Source organism: Diadema setosum, chromosome 22 (genome assembly GCF_964275005.1).
Source record: "Diadema setosum chromosome 22, eeDiaSeto1, whole genome shotgun sequence".
Taxonomy (NCBI): Eukaryota; Metazoa; Echinodermata; class Echinoidea; order Diadematoida; family Diadematidae; genus Diadema; species Diadema setosum.
This window is the reverse complement of record NC_092706.1, coordinates 21,477,830-21,496,525: the sequence shown is the minus strand read 5'-3', so window position 1 is coordinate 21,496,525 and position 18,696 is coordinate 21,477,830. Positions and strand designations below refer to the sequence as shown.

The window sequence follows — 18,696 nt, the reverse complement described above, 5'->3', positions numbered from 1 at the left end:
GCCAACCTTTCATTTTGAGAAGACGTCTCCCTTTACGCTTTACGGAATTCCTGGACCCGCTCCTGTAATACAAGCAATGAGCAAGCATCTCTGTTGTTGTTAAAACAACAGAAATGAAAAATATGGGGTGCAGCAGGTTTTAAATTTGTAAAGGCTCCTCCCCTTTACAGAATTCCTGGATCGGCCCTTGTAATGCAAGCAATGGGTTTAGTCATTGTGGTTGACGCAATGATGGATCGAGAGGGGCGCATCCCCCATGGTGCCCGAAAAGAAGAAAATGGGGTGGTGTCGCGCGAGCCTTTGATTTTGTAAAGGCGCCTCCCCTTCACGGAATTCCTGGATACGCCCCTGTAATACAAGCAATGAGTTTGGTCATTTGTGGTTGACGCAATCATGGATCGAGAGGGGGCGCATCCCCCATGGTGCCCCCTCTATGTACTTTGTTAAAACAAGAGAAAATGAAAAGAAGAAAATGGGGTGGTGTCGCGTGAGCTTTTGATTTTGTTAAGGCGCCTCCCTTCACGGAATTCCTGGATACGCCCCTGTAATGTAAGCAATGGGTTTAGTCATTGTGGTTGACGCAATCATGGATCGAGAGGGGGCGCATCCCCCATGGTGCCCCCTCTATATATTTTGTTAAAACAAGAAAAAATGAAAAGAAGAAAATGGAGTGGTGTCGCGTGAGCCTTTGATTTTGAAAAGGCGCCTCCCCTTCACAAAATTCCTGGATACGCCCCTGTAATGTAAGCAATGGGTTTGGTCATTAATTTGTGGTTGACGCAATCATGGATCGAAAGGGGGCGCATCCCCCATGGTGCCCCCTCTCTATTTTTTTGTTAAAACAAGAGAAAATGAAAAGAAGAAAATGGGGCGGTGTCGCGTGAGCCTTTGATTTTGTAAAGGCGCCTCCCCTTCACGGAATTCCTGGATACGCCCCTATAATACAAGCAATGGGTTTGGTCATTTGTGGTCGACGCAATCATGGATCGAAAGGGGGCGCATCCCCCATGGTGCCCCTCTCTATTTTTTGTTAAAACAAGAGAAAATGAAAGAAGAAAATGGGGCGGTGTTGCGCGAGCCTTTGATTTTGTAAAGGCGCCTCCCCTTCACGGAATTCCTGGATACGCCCCTGTAATGTAAGCAATGGGTTTAGTCATAGTGGTTGACGCAATCATGGATCGAGAGGGGGCGCATCCCCACGTTGCCCCCTCTATATATTTTGTTAAAACAAGAAAAAATGAAAAGAAGAAAATGAGGTGGTGTCGCGTAGCCTTTGATTTTGTAACGGCGCCTCCCCTTCACGGAATTGATGGATACGCCCCTGTAATGCAAGCAATGAGTTTGGTCATTTGTGGTTGACGCAATCATGGATCGAGAGGGGCGCATCCCCCACGTTGCCCCCTCTATATATTTTGTTAAAACAAGAAAAAATGAAAAGAAGAAAATGAGGTGGTGTCGCGTGAGCCTTTGATTTTGTAACGGCGCCTCCCCTTCACGGAATTCATGGATACGCCCCTGCAATGTAAGCAATGGGTTTGGTCATTTGTGGTTGACGCAATCATGGATCGAGAGGGGGCGCATTTCCCATGGTGCCCGAAAACAAGAAAATGGGGTGGTGTCGCGCGAGCCTTTGATTTTGTAAAGGCGTCTCCCCTTCACGGAATTCCTGGGTGCGCCCCTATAATACAAGCAACGGGTTTGGTCATTTGTGGTCGACGCAATCATGGATCGAAAGGGGGCGCATCCCCCATGGTGCCACCTCTCTTTTTTTTTTTTAAACAAGAGAAAATGAAAAGAAGAAAATGTGGCGGTGTCGCGCGAGCCTTTGATTTTGTAAAGGCGCCTCCCCTTCACGGAATTCCTGGATACGCCCCTGTAATGCAAGCAATATGTTTTCCATTTTGTGGTTGACGCAATGATGGATCGAGAGGGGGCGCTTCCCCCTCTGGTGCACTCTCACTATATTAGGTTGAAATAAAAGAAACAAAAATAAGAAAAGGGGGGTCGCGCCAGACTTTGATTTTGTAAAGCCCCCCCCCCCCTTATGGAATTACTGGATCCGCCCCTGTGACACGTTATGACATTATTTTGTGTTCGAAGTGTTATGACATTTGTGGTTAATCCAATATTGGCATTTGCGGTTGACGCAATCGCGGATTTAGAGGAGGCGCACCCCCCCCCTTTTTGTCAACAAAACAGAAATAAAAAGAAGTAGGGAGGGTCGCGCCAGCCTTTCATTTTGTAGAGGCGCCCCCCTCCTTTGTGGAATTCCTGGATCGGCCCCTGTAATGCAAGCAATGAGTTTTTCCATTTGTGGTTGACGCAATGATGGATCGAGAGGGGCCGCATCCCCCTCTGGTGCACCCTCACTATAATTATTCGGTTATAACAACAGAAACAAAAATAAGGAATGGGGGGGGGGGGGCAGGGTGTCGCGCCAGCCTTTGATTTTGTAAAGGCGCCCCCCTCCCCCTTTACGGAATTTCTGGATCCGCCCCTGTGACACGTTATGACATTATTTTGTGTTCGAAGTGTTATGACATTTGTGGTTAATCCAATATTGACATTTGCGGTTGACGCAATCGCGGATTTAAAGGAGGCGCCCCCTTACTGCCCCCGTCTTTATTTTGTCAACAAAACAGAAATAAAAAGAAGAAAAGTGGGGATGGTCGCACCAGCCTTTCATTTTGTAAACGCACCCCCCTCCTTTGTGGAATTCCTGGATCCGCCCCTGTAATGCAAGCAATGAGTTTTTCCATTTGTGGTTGACGCAAAGATGGGTCGAGAGGGGCCGCATCCCCCTCTGGTGCACCCTCACTATAATTATTCGGTTAAAACAACAAAACAAAAATAAGGAATGGGGGGGGGGGGGGCAGGGTGTCGCTCCAGCCTTTGATTTTGTAAAGGCGCCCCCCTCCCTCTTTACGGAATTCCTGATTCCGCCCCTGTGACGCGATATGACATTTGTGGTCGACGTGTTATGACATTTGTGGTTAATTCCCGATTTTGACTTTTGGTTGACGCAATCGCGGATTATGAGGCCCATCCCCCTTCACTGCCCCTCTCTTTATTTTGTCAACACAACAGAAATAAAAAGAAGAAAATGGGTGAGGGTGGCGCAAGCCTTTCATTTTGTAAAGGCGCCCCTCCCCTTTACGGAATTCCTGAATCCGCCCCCATAATTTCAAGCAATGAGTTTTCCCATTTGTGGTTGACGCAACGATGGATCGAGAGGGGGCGCTTCCCCCTCTGGTGCACCCTCACTATATAAGGTTAAACCAACAGAAACAAAAATAAGAAAAGGAGGGTCGCGCCATCCTTTGATTTTGTAAAGGCGTCCCCCTCCCCCTTTACGGAATTCATGGATCCACCCCTGTGTCGCGTTATGACATTTGTGGTCGACGTGCTATGACATTTGTGGTTAATCCAATATTGATATTTGTGGTTGACGCAATCGCGGATTTAGGGGGTACATCCCCCTTTAGTGCCCCCTCCTCTTTATTTTGTGAACACGATAGAAATGAAAATAAGAAAATGGGGGTTGGGGTCGAGGGTCGCGCCCGCCAGCCTTTGATTTTGTAAAGGCGCCTCCCTTTTATGGAATTCCTCGTTCCGCCCTTGTGACGCGTCATGACATTTTGCAGAAAATTTAGAAATTTTGACATTTGTCGTTGACGTGTTATGACATTAGTGGTTAATTCGATATTGACATTTGTCGTCAACGTGTTATGACATTTGCAGTAAAAATAGACATTTTGACATTTGTCGTCGACGTGTTATGACATTAGTGGTTGATCCGATTTTGACATTTGTCGTCGACGTGTTATGACATTAGTATACAAATGATGCACAGGATAGAGTGTGTTAGTGAAGGTGCGGCGCGCTCGAGAGTATTGACAATGGTGCGACATGCACGAGGCGCAGCCGAGTGCATGTTTGCAACCGTTGTCAATAGGGAGTTTTCGATTGGGTGAACGAGAAGGACGTGCCGCCGAGCGCAACCGTACGTCAAGGCGTCACGTCTGTACGTTGACCCGCTGCTAAAACACATTTCTATTTCGGGCGCCGGCGTCACGTCTCGTGGCGTGTGCAGGAGGCAACCAGGCTCAGTGCCTTGCGTGCATATAAGCGGAATTTGTGACTCGTTTCTGTACTTGTAATATTTATTTTGTCTTTGACTAGATGCGTATCCTGGGAGGAATTACGTGGATTTTAAAACATGATGCATGGTAAGACTACTAGGCAAATGCACTGCTGCACTAGCTAGGCCAAAAGCACCAAAAACTGTTTGCGTACAGCATTACGTGTAAATGGATGTGTGGGACTACGGTAGGCAGTTGCAAAGTGCGAAACAGTGAAAACGGGCAAATAAAGTAGGTACCAGAGGCTGTAGTTTGTATGTCAGCGCTGCTGCTGTGACGTATCAAGATCATAAGCTTTCATGTAATTAGAATATAAATATTCTCTCGAAAGAAAAAGGAAAACAGGTGAACTGAGCACGGATTTCCCGAGAGTCATCGTGCTCTTTCGCACGATACCCGAGAGGAGTGTGACGTCATAGCAAGGGTGGGTTGAGCGCGGCGCAACCGATTTGGGTGGACGGTGATAACCGGGGTTAACGCGTTCGAAATTTGTGCGATGAGCCGAGGGTCGACGCTCGCGCATGCGCAGTACGTAAAAACTACGTCATAACAGGGTGACGCCTGGCTCAACGTGCAAATCGAAAAGTCCCTAATACTCGAGAGTGCGCCGCACCTTCACTAACGCCACGAAATAATCCTGTGCATCATTTGTTTTATAAAATGGGTCGAAAACTAACAGCATTATTCACGTACCTTTGTGGGTCAATACTAGTCAGCTACATGTAGCACTCGCTGAAAAGTCAAGATGTCCGAAGATGTTCGTCCCAAACATTTACGCACGTCGCACTCGGAAATCCTGCACATAGGTACTGTACGTACGTATAAGAGTATACGTACGCCACGTGTTATGCACAAGAAAGGCCGCCGGCTGTTGTGGCAGCCCGCGGCCCCCGAACTAGAAGTTGTTTACAGGATTGACAGCGCGTATAGTAGCGCGTGACGCACTTGTAACAACTGATTGACTGTGCGCACTGCTAGTGTAAACATTGTGACGTACGTCAGGCCAGGGAGGTGGAAGAGAGACTCTTCTTAGTGCATTTACTAAGAAATTAATGCACGCACACGTGTCTCATTTCAGCGCTTCCAATTGGCTACATTCTTGAACCCATTTTATAATGGTTGTTTTGACATTTGTTGTCGACGCGTTATGACATTAGTGGTTATTTTGACATTTGTCGTCGATGTGTTATGACATTAGTGGTTGTTTTGACATTAGTGGGCGATTTTGACATTAATGGGCTCTACAGGGGTTCTCCACGTCGGTGAGATGCGAGCTCCAGCTGCCGATAAAACTGAACTCGGACAATCATTATCCGAACTTTGGAACGGAGCTCAATCTCCATTTGCCTGCTCGTCGTCGCTTGAGCTCGGTCATCGCGGGTCACGGCAGGAGTCTGCGTGGTAGGCCTGCGGATTGAGGCTGAAATTGGGGGTCAACTGGCAACTATCGTATAACAAACAAATTTTGTAATTTTTTGAAAGTATGTGTCTTAACAAACTTACCAGTAAAATTTACCCGGAATTTCTGCGTCGGAACCACAGAAATAGAGTTCTGTGGTCGGAACACGCTCAAATGACGTCATCAATATGGCCACCCCCAAACCAAAAAAAATCAATGGGAATTTTAGGATATCTCAAGTGTTCATTATACAACTGACATTGTAATCATTAGATAAGTTGCCAGTGTATGTATTTCTTATTTCCTGCCTTTCTCCAAACAAAATTGGGCCCATTTGTGACCTCTTTTCAAAAAATCTGAGCCAAAATTAGGTCATTTCTATGGCAACTTTATGCTGAAAACATTTTTTTTTCTCAAACAAATAATGCAACACCCTCTCAACGATAAACACCATTCTAAATTTATATAAGTATGTAAATTTAATTGACTAGAGTTGAGACCTAACCTGTGAGAAACCATAGCTACCATGGTTACGCTCAAATTTGCCTGTAGCCATTACAACACAGCTGTCCAGATATCACAATTTTCATTATTATTGGTGTATTATGTATATTCCATCTCAGTAGCTGGATTTTTTGTTGTTTTTCGTTTTGCATTTAGCACAATCATAAGACAATCTGACATTTTGTTCAAGCCAATTAGCCATAGAACATAGATTAAGTCAATGTCTCATAAGATGAGACCATCTTCCACCTCAGCCCCCACTCCCAATAAAAATGGTTAGTTCATGGCTGTTCCTTTCTTACAGTCCTGTAGGGTGTTTCACCAAACTTCTCATTGGTTTCAGTTTCACTTAACTGGTTTCAGTCTCGCTATCTCACTTTTTTGATTATGTTTCAGTCACGAGGACTTGCTAAGTGAAACTGAAAACACTAATTGACACTGATCTCACTGAAATCAATGTTGGTGAAACGGGTCTTGCATGGATTTCTGTACGATACCAAAGCAAGCTCATTATACTCGATGGACTACTACAACAAATACTGTACTTCTGAAAGAAATGAAGCACTGTTAACAGAAACTGGATACACATTTTGTCATAGATCACATTAGTCCAGTCAAAATAGGGTTTCACCCACTATACTAATTGCAGTAGGAAATTCCACTGCAGTGCTACTTGTTATGGGCTCCTAAACACCTTACTCAAAGTCCCAAGAAATCCAGTGGGGCATAGTGGCTAAATTTCCATAATATGCAAATTAGCACCCATTATGATAAAAATACAGTGTTTCCATGAAAACTATACTTCTAGATTTTAGATTGGAACACCGAAAGTGTTGAAACCTATGTTTACAATGTCAGTTAGTGCGATGCAAACATTCGCCATGACATGTACATAGTCTGGGCCTCATTTGCATAATATGCAAATTAGCTCCCATAGGCCTAATGATGAAAATACAGTGTTTCCATGAAAACAATGTTTCTAGGATTGAGACTGGAACACCGAAAGTGTTGAAATCTATGTTTACGATGTCAGTCAGTGCGATGCAACCATTCCCATGTACATAATCTGGGCCTCATTTGCATGGTATGCCAATTAGCTCCCATAATGATAAAAATACAGTGTTTCCATGAAAACAATGCTTCTAGGTTTCAGATTGGAACACCGAAAATGTTGAAACCTGTGTTTGCAATGTGAGTTAGTGCGATGCAAAAATGTTCCACGTATATAATCTGGGCCTCTTGCATAATATGCAAAGGGTTCCGAGCCAACGGAATATTCTAATGCATCAAAGTGCCCGATATTAGCAAATCAAGAGTGTTCAAATATGATATTTCAGTTTCTCTTCACCAAAAACAAACTTTACAGCCTTAGTAAACTAGCATGAATAATATCATAAAATTAGAGTTTGTTATCAGACAGATAATGATAGCTTAAAAGTACGAAATTAAACAAGTGTAAACATCTATAATTTGTCTAATTTTGTAATAAATGAACTCTATTTGGAGGGTGGTTTGCTCGAATCTTGAGGATTCATCTCTTGCATCCTTAAGGGTTTGAGATATTGAAGATGGCACAGTCAAAGGAAACCCTGCAGGTAGTGCCCAAAGTCACCCCAGTCGATCATATTATCCCCACGAACATTTACACAACATGCATCAACCAACGCGATTTCCGTTGTTTTAAGCGTACGAGATTTTATTTTTAAGTCGTTTGGCCGTCTAGCAAAGACTCTTTTATTTCCATGAAATAGAATTGGCATTGACAGAGACATTTTCCTACAATGTGTATAATTATCTTTAAAAAGTGGTGCACAGTCAAAGCGACTCGTACGGAGGTACCCGAACTCATCCCTATACCCTCACGGCTCGGTACAAAACACAATTATACACACTTGAATACAGCTGTTTGAAGCGAAAAAAAAAAAAACTTTGTGCATAACGTCCTTTTAGTTTCATTTCCATTAAAATTCAGTGGAAGTTATAGAAGAATTTTTGTTCTACAACATCTATAGGGTAAAAATGGTTCACATACGAAGACAACCACGTGGAGGGCGCCCAAAATTACCCCACCCAAAGGCAGTCTAAGACATGCAATAATCATGTACCAACGCAAATACATAATTATGTTCTATGGGTGCATGCCTTTCAACAGTCCTTCTAGCAAAGTCCTTCTAGGTCCTCTAGCAAAGAAACTTTTATTTAATGCAATTCAATGGAGTCAACAGACGATATATTGCTCTGCAATTTTGACTTACACTGACATAGTTAAAGTGGTTATCATTCGAAGGGAGCGTACTATATGGGAAGTACCCACATTAATTGCCTCTATACATGACCCTTTGTAACGCAAATATCAACGCAATTACAGTCGTTCCAAAAGTGCATGTCTAAAAAAAAAAAGTCGTTCCTTGAATTTTATGACTATCACTTGAGTTTTATGTTTATGTATAATTATCGTATGGTGCTATAATCATTGTAAATTCTTTTCATTCGACATAGTTTTACGCACCTCATTTTCTGTTACAAAGAAAGTGATGTCTCGATCTGTTCTTGTTGAAAATAAAATAAAAATTAAATTGAATTGTATTGAATTGGATTCCTGCCATATCAAGACACTTTTTTTTCTATAAAAGTTGCCGGGGTAGAGATAAAATAACAACATTGATCTACAATATCTACGCAGTCGAAAGGGTTCACTTGCAGAGATCACCTTGGGAGAGGTGCTCAAAGTAACTCCATGCATCCTAAAAGCGATGAAAAACATGCAGTATACAACCGAGAAAAATGTTCCATATGGTTACATACCTCTGAAAAGCTCTTCCGCCTGTGTAGCACGTACGCTTTTATTTTCGTAAAATGCAATTAAGGTGATATAGGAGACGTTGCTTTACAATATCTATTTTGTCAAGCCCTTGAGAAGTGTCCAGATTACCCCTACCCTGACCGTCGTGGTCCCGAAACAGATTAACAAAACATCCATTTATGCCAAAGCAAACTCACTTGTACATGCATGTAAAGTCGTTTTGCCAAGTGGTAAATAAAGACACTTTACTTTTCATGATTTTTAAATGGTAGAGACACTGCTTTGCAATCATCATTATAGTCAAAGGGGTGCACATTCAACGGCAACCGAGTGGGATGTGTTCAAGATCATCTAACCCCAGGGCAATATAGAAACATGCACTAGCATATAGCACATGTTTCAATTTTCCATGCCTTCACATTTTCCCGATCGTTACGGTTGTACAGCAATTGCCCTTTTGTTTGTAAGAAATGCAATAAAATTACAAAAAGAAAAATTCTCTTCATTAACTACATTGTCAAAAGGGTGAACATTCAAAAGCAATCCCTTGGGAAATCTCCAGAATTACACCGCCGCTCAAGACCCGTAATTACATCACACGGATACTATGAACGCAAATACCGACGTTCTTTCGTGCAGGCATGGTTTTAGAAGTAGTTGCAGCAATACAGCTACACACTTTTATATCAATGAATGTCGTGGAAATGATAGGAAAAGTATTGCTTCAAAATATCTATTTAGTGGGAGGATGCACATTAAATGCCAATCCTGTAGGATGTGCCCCCAAAGTGCACCACCCTCATGGCAATATAGAAAACATTGAATATCATTAACGCGAATACACTAACGATTATGTTCCAAACGTACATGGTTTCAAACTTCGATCGTGCCGTAAATCAAGGGCACTTTTGTTTTCAAAAATACCTTGTAGTTAATAGAGGAGACATTGCTCTATAATATCCATATCGTCAAGAGGGTGAATATTAAAAGACAACCCCATGGGACTTGTCCAAAGTACACCTACGCTCAAGCCCCCTTAAGACAAATAATCAGATATTAGCAACACAAACACCGTTGTTCTAGCGTGGATGGTTTTAAAAGCAGTTCCGGCAATATAGCAAATACACTTTTAAACAATGAAAAGTCATGGAAATGATAGAAGAGGTTTAACTTTACAAGATCTATGCAGTGAAGAGGGTGCACATTAATGACAACCCTGTGGTATGTGCCAAAAAATATTCCACCCTCACGGCAATATATAAGACATATAAAATCATATAATGCGAATATATATGTTCCAAACGTGTATGTCTTCAAAATGCCATCGTGCCGTACAGCAAAGGCACTTTTGTGTCCAAGAAATACCACTTATTAATACAGGAGACATTGCTCTACAATAAATATATTGTCAAAAGGGTGAACATTCAAAATTAATCCCTTGGGAAGTGTCTAAATTCACACCTAAGCTTACACCCTCTTGTTACAGAACGGCCTTTATTTCAAAATACGGATATTAGCAACGCAAATACAGTTGTTCTAACGTGAATGGTTTTAAAAGTAGGTCCGGCAATGCAGCAACTTACATCAATGAAAAGTCATCGAAATGATAGAAGAAGATTTACCTTACAAGATCTACATGAGAGGGTGCTTATTGAAGGGCGACCCGGTGCCGTGTGCCTACAAAATGCCCTTTATCCTCTTGGCAATATAGAAAACATATATTATCTTAATCGTCGGTTGGGAATGATAAGGGCGTTAAGTTGTCACAAAACCCATAGTGTTCAAGATAACTGAACGCCCTTCTCATTCTCAACAGAGTATGACGCGAATATATAATATGTTTCAAACGTACATGCTGTCGTCCCTTATAGCAAGGGCACGATTGTTTCCAAGAAATGCAATGTAATTAATACAGATTGTCACATAGTTCTTTACCTCAAATGTGACATCCATATCAATATATATTAATAAACAGAATACACAAGCAAAATGACACTTCACAGATATGTTGAAATTGCACTCTCATTCCATTGCGTAAACCTGTTTCCGAAGCTCTTTCTCGTTGCCATGGAAACAATTTTGGTGACCATGGTTAGCCTTACAATGAGTTGAGTCATCTAGTGACTGGATACTTTTACTGGGCACCTACTTATTTGAAGGTTATTAGGCTTAATTTATAACTATTTGCGTAGAAAGAATTACATTTTATCATTTAGGTGTTTTTTTTTTCATGAAAGCATTACCATGGCAATGACTATAATTATTTCCCCCATATTAACAAATGATTAAGACGGAAATTGGTTCGGCACTTCGCTGAAACCAACAAGACACATCAAAAAACATATATCTAGACATTCTTATTATATTTCAACAAATTGAATGAAAATTATGAAAATTATTATGAATTTTTTGTTTATTTCTACTACGTCAGTGTAAGGTTGCTATAGAAACGCTATTGGTATGCGTACAACTCACCAGCTCAACTGAAAATGAGCATAATTGATGGCTGATGACCTGAGGTACATGAGAAATAGCATTACTGTAGCTAGAATCACTTCCTTTCGGAAATATTCCATTTTTATTATTAGAGATGTCGAAGTGACAATTACTCTAGCAAAATTGCAGTTCTTAAGAAGCCATTTTGATGACGTCATTTAAGCATGTTCCGATTAGATTTTTTGGGGTAAATTTCAGGTGGGATATTGTCAGGATGTATACTTTAAAAAAGAATAAAAAATTGATGCTTGTTTTTTTGTTTGAAAAGATTTTATTTTCTGCATTTCATATTTTCTTTCAGAATAACAAAAATAACAAAGGCAGGTTCAATTACACAAATACAATTCTGAAAATTATTGATATATTACATAGTAAGTCATATTTTGTATGTAAAGACAAATGAAACGTTAAATAACATACAAAATGTTTATATGGCCAATAATGACTTAATTCACAGTACAATATATAATATATACATATGATGCAGAGGGCCGCCGTTATAAGCCGTGCTTGAACAGACGGACAGCCAGAGTTAAATTACCATTTTTTATTGTAGTACTTGAACACTAATACAGATGGGCCATGTTAAAGTGCGTGTAAATCCAGTTTTATACAATTACTTGGTAAACAGGAGTGGTGCCTGTGAGTGCGTGTGCAGGTGATGAAGCGCGAAAGTGTTGATGGTCAGCACTTCTAAGATTGTTATACGATAGTTGCCAGTTGAGCCTTTTTTAAGCCACTTTTTTGCCATCGTCTGCAGGCTTATGGTTGCAGGGACTAGTGAAGGCCGAGGAGCTGAGAGGACCGCCGATAGGGTAGCGTCTAGCTGAGTGGCCAAGTCAAGGGATGCTTCCAAGAGACAAGCCAAGCGACTGTGCCGAGGTCGACGACGAGTGTATACGGCATCGATGACGACTGAGCCAAGCTGAGGGGATCACCAGTTCGGGTCATCTAAGATAACACAGTTATGTATTTGTGATTTGTTTCATACTATCTTTTATGCTCAATGTATTGTTATGAACGAGAAAGCTACAAAGACTTGAAAGATTAAACTCGAACATAACTGTATACGAACAGTTTGAATTTCCATTATTCCGGTGTCAGAGTAGCAGAGAGAAAAAAAAAGTCACTCACGTGACAATTTGGAGGTCCCACCGAGATACTGCTACCTGATTAGAAAAAGTTATTCTTATATTCTTTTAACATGCTTTAGGCTTAAATGCGATGTTTGTGTTTGATTCATGATTGAAGTTTAATTGCTCAATCGTACGCATTACCGTCATATATTGCATGTTATTATTGTCGATATGACAACTGTTTAGTATGTTTGATCGGAAACATTACCCCAGTGTGAATCGTACGAGTATGTCGCCTTACGTGACAGTTTGATTGAAGTTTTTCTCCCCAAGGTTATGCCCTTGGTGTTGCCTACTAGAGGCACATGTGTGATGCAGATTCGGGTATTGAATCTGTGTGGAATGTTGCTCCGTATTTCAAGGTTACGCCCTTAGTGTTGCATGTTATATGCATGATTGATAAATTCGGGTTTGTGTGCATGAGTCTATGTGGAGTGTTACTCCTTTTTCAAGGTTACGCCCTTGGTATTGCCGGTTAGAGGCAGTTTGATAGAGTCGGGGGTTTGCGTGCATGAATCAGTCTGTGCGGAGTGTTATTTTATTGCAAGGTTACGTTCTTGGTTTCGCCTGTTATAGGCATGTTTGATGGATTGTAGTGTTGGGTTTGTACTCTCTAAAAAAATCGAGTGAAAATTTTCACTCTAAAAAGAGTGAATACAAAAAAGAGTGAATTTCGATTGAAATTGGAGTGAATTTTGAGTGAAAATGCTCATTTTCACTCATTTTGGAGTGACGTCAGGGATCACTCGAAGATTTTGGAGTGATCCCTGACGTCACTCCAAAATGAGTGAAAATGAGCATTTTCACTCAAAATTCACTCCAATTTCACTCGAAATTCACTCTTTTTTGTATTCACTCTTTTTAGAGTGAAAATTTTCACTCGATTTTTTTTAGAGAGTACAGTCCCAATTCAATTGTATGCGCATTGGGAGATACAGCTCTAGTATGCTTATTGACAAGACAGGCTTGGTATGTGGAATGTCTGTAAAGTGAATTCGTGTCATTTCACATTGCCTGCATTCCGGTATGCTTTTGACAAGGTACTACAGTCTAGCTGTTTGGTGGGTGGAATACTTGTTGAGTGAATTTCAGCTGTTTGTCATTTGCAATTGTATGCTCGTTCGGAGATACGAATTGTTGTTAAGTACGCTGGCTGCAAGGTAGTAACTTAGTCGAACTTTGATAGCTAGGTGCTAGTCAGCTGTTGTTTTGTGCGACTACACGTTTGCTTAGTCTGGAAGTTACATAGTCAGTATGGCTAGTGTTGAGCTGACCAGAGAGTTCTCTTCATTAGGCAGAGAAATGGGCCTTAGTGGTGGTGAATTGAGTAGCTTTGTTTCAGAGCGATGCCAGGCAATTGAAGCAGAGCTTAAAGCTGCCCATGAAGCTGATCGTGAAGCACGCGAAGCTGATCGTGAAGCACGCGAAGTTGATCGTGAACGCGAAGCACTAGAAAAGGCGCGCGAACATGAAATAAGATTAGCACAGTTGCGTATAGAGGAAGGAACAGCGAATGTTGGTAGGCCCCAGTTAGCTGGCTTAAAGCTGAAAGTAGGTCGATTTGATGACGCACATGATAGGTTTGATGCTTATGTCACAAAGTTCGAAATGTTGATGAAAAGTCAGAATATCCCGGTAGACATGTGGGTGTTGTATTTGATTTCCAATCTAACAAGCAAAGCGTTAGATGTTGTGAATCGGATGAGTGCTGATGATCGCCAGAATTATGCTACAGTGAAGCATGAGTTGATGTCATATTATCATCTCACTGTAGAGGGGTATAGGCGGAGTTTCAGATCAGCTAAACCAATGAAGTTTGAGCGCCCAAAACAATTTGCTACTCGAATGAAGGGGTATTTTGATCATTGGGTGGAAGAGGCTGAGATCGATACTAGAAAGGATCTAGTAGATTTGATTTTGCAAGAGCAATTTTTGATAGATTGTCCAAGAGAAGTAGTTAGGCTTGTCAAGGAACGAAAATGTAAAGATTTCAAGGAGGTAGTCGATTGTGCTGAAATATAAGTAGAAGCTCACGGTCCTCATGCATTTTCGGGTGTACAGAAATCGGAAAGAAACCGATCAGATTCAAAGCCGGATAGCAAACCGCCCCAACAAAATCAGGTCAAGAAGAGTAGTACGTATCAGAAACCGGCTGATGCTCAGTCAAAGGCAGGAAAGGCTATGGGAAATAGGACTTTTCAGGGCGGAGGTTCCTATATGTGTGGAAACACAAATCACATGAAAAGAGATTGTCCCATGTTGTCTAGGCCTGTATCAGCTCAAGGTTTGATGGGTGCTGGGGAAGGTACGGCCCCAAAAGTAGACGTGAATGTGGCGAATGAGGTGTCTCGGGGTGATTCTGAGCCGGGAGTTGTTGGTTCGACCGCAGGTTGTCTCCCCATTGAAAGAGTGGTCGATGACTTTGAGGATGTGAAAATGAAAGTGGTTGACAAAGTTGGAATGGCATACAATGATGTCGCCGCGATGGTGAATCGTATGCCGGTTGTGTCTGGAAGACTGATGCCAGATAATACACCATAGTGTCTGTTTTGCGCGATACAGGTTGTAGTACGTGCGTGGTAAAAGAGAAATTGGTTAGAAATGACCAATTAACAGGTCAACATCAGGCAGTGAGGTTAATTGACGGTACGGTTAGGCGTTTTCCCGTGGGTTAGGTAGCTGTTGACTCGCCATATTTTGAAGACGAAGTTGAAGCCGTGTGCATGCCTGATTGTTTGAGTGAGGTAGTTATCGGGAATGTAGAAGGGGCTCGTGAACCGAGTGACCCCAATCTACATTGGGTCCCAAAGAGTGTTGTGTCTGACCCGGATGTGGAGGTCACAACCCCGGATATGGGTGTAGATAGTTCAAATGATGGTGTAGAACAGGACGTCGAGGTCGCAATCCCGGGTGAGCTGGATGATACTAGACCGGGGGCCCAGAGCATTTATTCAGCTGAAAAGGGTCACACTCTTTGATGGTCTCGTCGTATAAGGATGTGGCCAAGGGTCAATAAAATGAATTGCTGGCAAGTCACATCCTGTACCGTAAGCCTAGGGACCACAAAAAGGGACCCCGAAAAATTGATTTATTCAGCCGAAGGGGGTCACGGACAAAAGTTGGTGGATATTGTTCCTTTGGGTGTACTTATTATGAAAACACCAATGCCAGCTATTTTATCCTGCACGGGGCCCCAGACAGTAGCCCCAAAGGGCCCCACAAATATGGTACGTGTTATTCAGCTGAAAAGGGTCACGGCTAATTTCTTTTGCAATGGAAGTAGTTCCCATCAGAGATATCCAAAACACCAATGCCAGCTATTTTATCCTGTACGGGGCCCCAGACAGTAGCCCCAAAGGGCCCCACTCCCCATAGGCCCTACGTACAAACACACACAAACATTGATTTTATTCAGTTGAAAAGAGTCATGGCTAATTTCTTTTGCAATGGAAGTAGTTCCCATCAGAGATATCCAAAACACCAATGCCAGCTATTTTATCCTTTACGGGGCCCCAGGCAGTAGCCCCAAATTGCCCCACCCCCATAGGCCATACGTACAAACACACACAAACATTGATTTTATTTGTGCAGCTCAGAAGAATCACGGCTAATTTCTTTTGCAATGGAAGGAGTACCCATCAGAGATGTCAAAAACACCAAAGCTAGCTATTTTATCCAGTACGGGGCCCCGGACAGTAGCCCCAATGGAGCCCCCCCCCCCCCCCGGCACACACACACACACACACACACACACACATTAGTTTCATTCAGCTAAAAAGGGTCACGGCTAATTTCTTTTTCATTGGAAGTAGAACCCATCAGAGATATCCAAAATACCAAAGCCAGTTATTTTATCATGCACGGGGCCCCAGACAGTAGTCTTCTTCTGTTGAACCGAAGAATATGGAACTACGTTATATGAAGACACTATAGTTACTAAAATTTCAGGTTTGATTATGACGGGTCCAGAAGTGCCCTGATAAGGGGTGTGAGGGGGGGGGGGGGGGAGGGGGACTTTCCACATTTTCTGCATAGTCTTGTAAAATCTATGACGGATTTTCACCAAACTTGGCAGATAGTATATTTATGGTGATTCGATCTTAATTTGTCAAATTGAATTCCCCCCCCCACGCCGACGAGGAGGGGGGTGGGTTAAACCCTCAGAGTCCCTATTCTCTTGATCTTTTTTTTTTATACTTCTGTCGAACCGAAAAAGTTAGTGCTGTAAAGACATTAATGACCGAAATCTCATGTTTGATTATGGCGGGTCTAGGGGTGCTCTGATCGGGGGTAGGTGAGGGTTAGGGGGAGGGGGAGGAGGGGGATTTTCAAAATTTTCTCCATCCTCTTGAAAAATCTATGACGAATTTTCACCAAACTTGGCAGATAGCATCTTTATGGTGATAGTACTGTAAATACAGTTAATGCATGATGTAGGTTCAAGTTTACTATGACAGATGAAGGGATGCCCAAAAAGGGGAGGGGGTAGGAAGGAGGCTTAATTTTAAAACTTTTTGTCTTTTTCCTGAAAACTCAACACGCTTCCCTCGGATAATAAAATTACATATCAGCTTAAAAAAAAACAAAAACAAAAACAAAAACAAAAAAAACTTCTATACAAAAATGACGGAGCTAATAGAGTGCTGGTGCCTGTTATAGTAAGTTAATTCATGAATTAATGTTAAGTGCGGCGGAGGCGGATTTGTCACATATTCAGCTTCTTCTTGAAACCCTTAAATGATAGATATTTGCCAAGCTTGAAACGTAGCGTAGCGTATTTATCTGGTGATAATGACCTCAATTTGTCTAAATGAGCACTGCCCCAACCCCTAAGGTGGGAGGAGATGGAGCCCCCCCCCCCCACCCTATCTCCGCCCCTTGAACTTGAAAGGGACCAAGACGACGGGGGTGGGGTCGTTCGGGTGGAATTCAGAATCTTATTGAAAACCCTATACATATGAAATAAACGGAATACATACTTTTTAAAGAAAGTTTCTATACAACCAAGAGTAATAGAATACAATTTTATCTCATTTTTAGAAGGTAGATCTAGACTTTGATGAAATTTCACGTCTGCTTACTAAATGACGTGGGGGCTACCCTGGTCTTATCCCTAGCTTTTGGGAAGGGGAACAACTTGGACTTGTTGCCCCTTCGAACAAAGTGGGATTCTATTACCCTAGAGATGCTACCTCCCACGTTCGGTGAAAATCCGTCAAAGATTTCTCAAGAGGATGCAGAATATGTGAAAATCCCCCCTCCTCCCCTCACCCCCCCCCCCCCCGATCCGCCACAATCAAACGTGAAATAAAATTTCAGCCATTAGTGTCTTCATAGCACTAACTAAGCTCTCTTTTCCGGTTTGACAGAAGAAGATAAAAATTGAGTTTAGGGACTCCGAGGCTTCAACCCCCCCCCCTTAAGCGGTGTGTGTGTGTGGGGGGGGGGGAGGGGGGCTCATTTTAACAAATTAAGTGCATATCACCGTAAAGAGGCAATCTGCCAATTTTGGTGAAAATCCGTCGTAGATTTTTCAAGAAGATGCTGAAAATGTGGAAAATTCCTCTCCTTGCCCTTACCCCCCTCGATCTGGAGACCCCTTGATCCGTGCCATAACCAAACATGAAATTTCATTCATTAACGCTGTGTCTTCATAGCACTAACTTAGCTCTATCCTTATCGGTTTGACAGAAGAAGATAAAAAAAAAAATTCCAGAGTTTAGGGACGCTGAAGCTTCAACCCCCCGCAGCTCCACCCTCCCCCCCCCCCCCCTTCGGCGGTGGGGGAAGGGGCTCATTTGAACAAATTAAGATCATAATTATTACCTTAATCTTGCTATCTGTCAAGTTTGGTGAATATCCCTCATAGATATTTCAAGAAGATGCTAAAAATGTGGAATATCCACCTCCACCAATCACCCCTCCCCCCCCCCGATCTGGACACCCCTTGATCCGCCATAATCAAACATGAAATTTCATTCATTAATCACGTTAATGTCTTCATAGCACTAACTTAGCTCTATCTTTTTCGGTTTGACAGAAGAAGATTTTTACAAAAATCAAGATTTTTGGGATGTTAAAAGTGAAGCTTTAACTCCCCCCCCCCCCCCTTCGGCGATGGGGGGGGGGGGGCGCATTTTAACAAATCAAGATTGTATTACCATAAATCTGACTGTATCTCACAAGTTGGGTGAAAATCCGTCCTAGATTTTTCGA

The 18,696-nt window shown here is 42.3% G+C and overlaps 1 pseudogene; it reads left to right on the top strand.

The window, feature by feature from the left end:
• The first annotated feature begins 13,734 nt into the window (after nt 1-13,734).
• On the top strand, nt 13,735-15,458 carry LOC140245207 (uncharacterized; annotated as a pseudogene).
• Nucleotides 15,459-18,696: the final 3,238 nt, after the last annotated feature.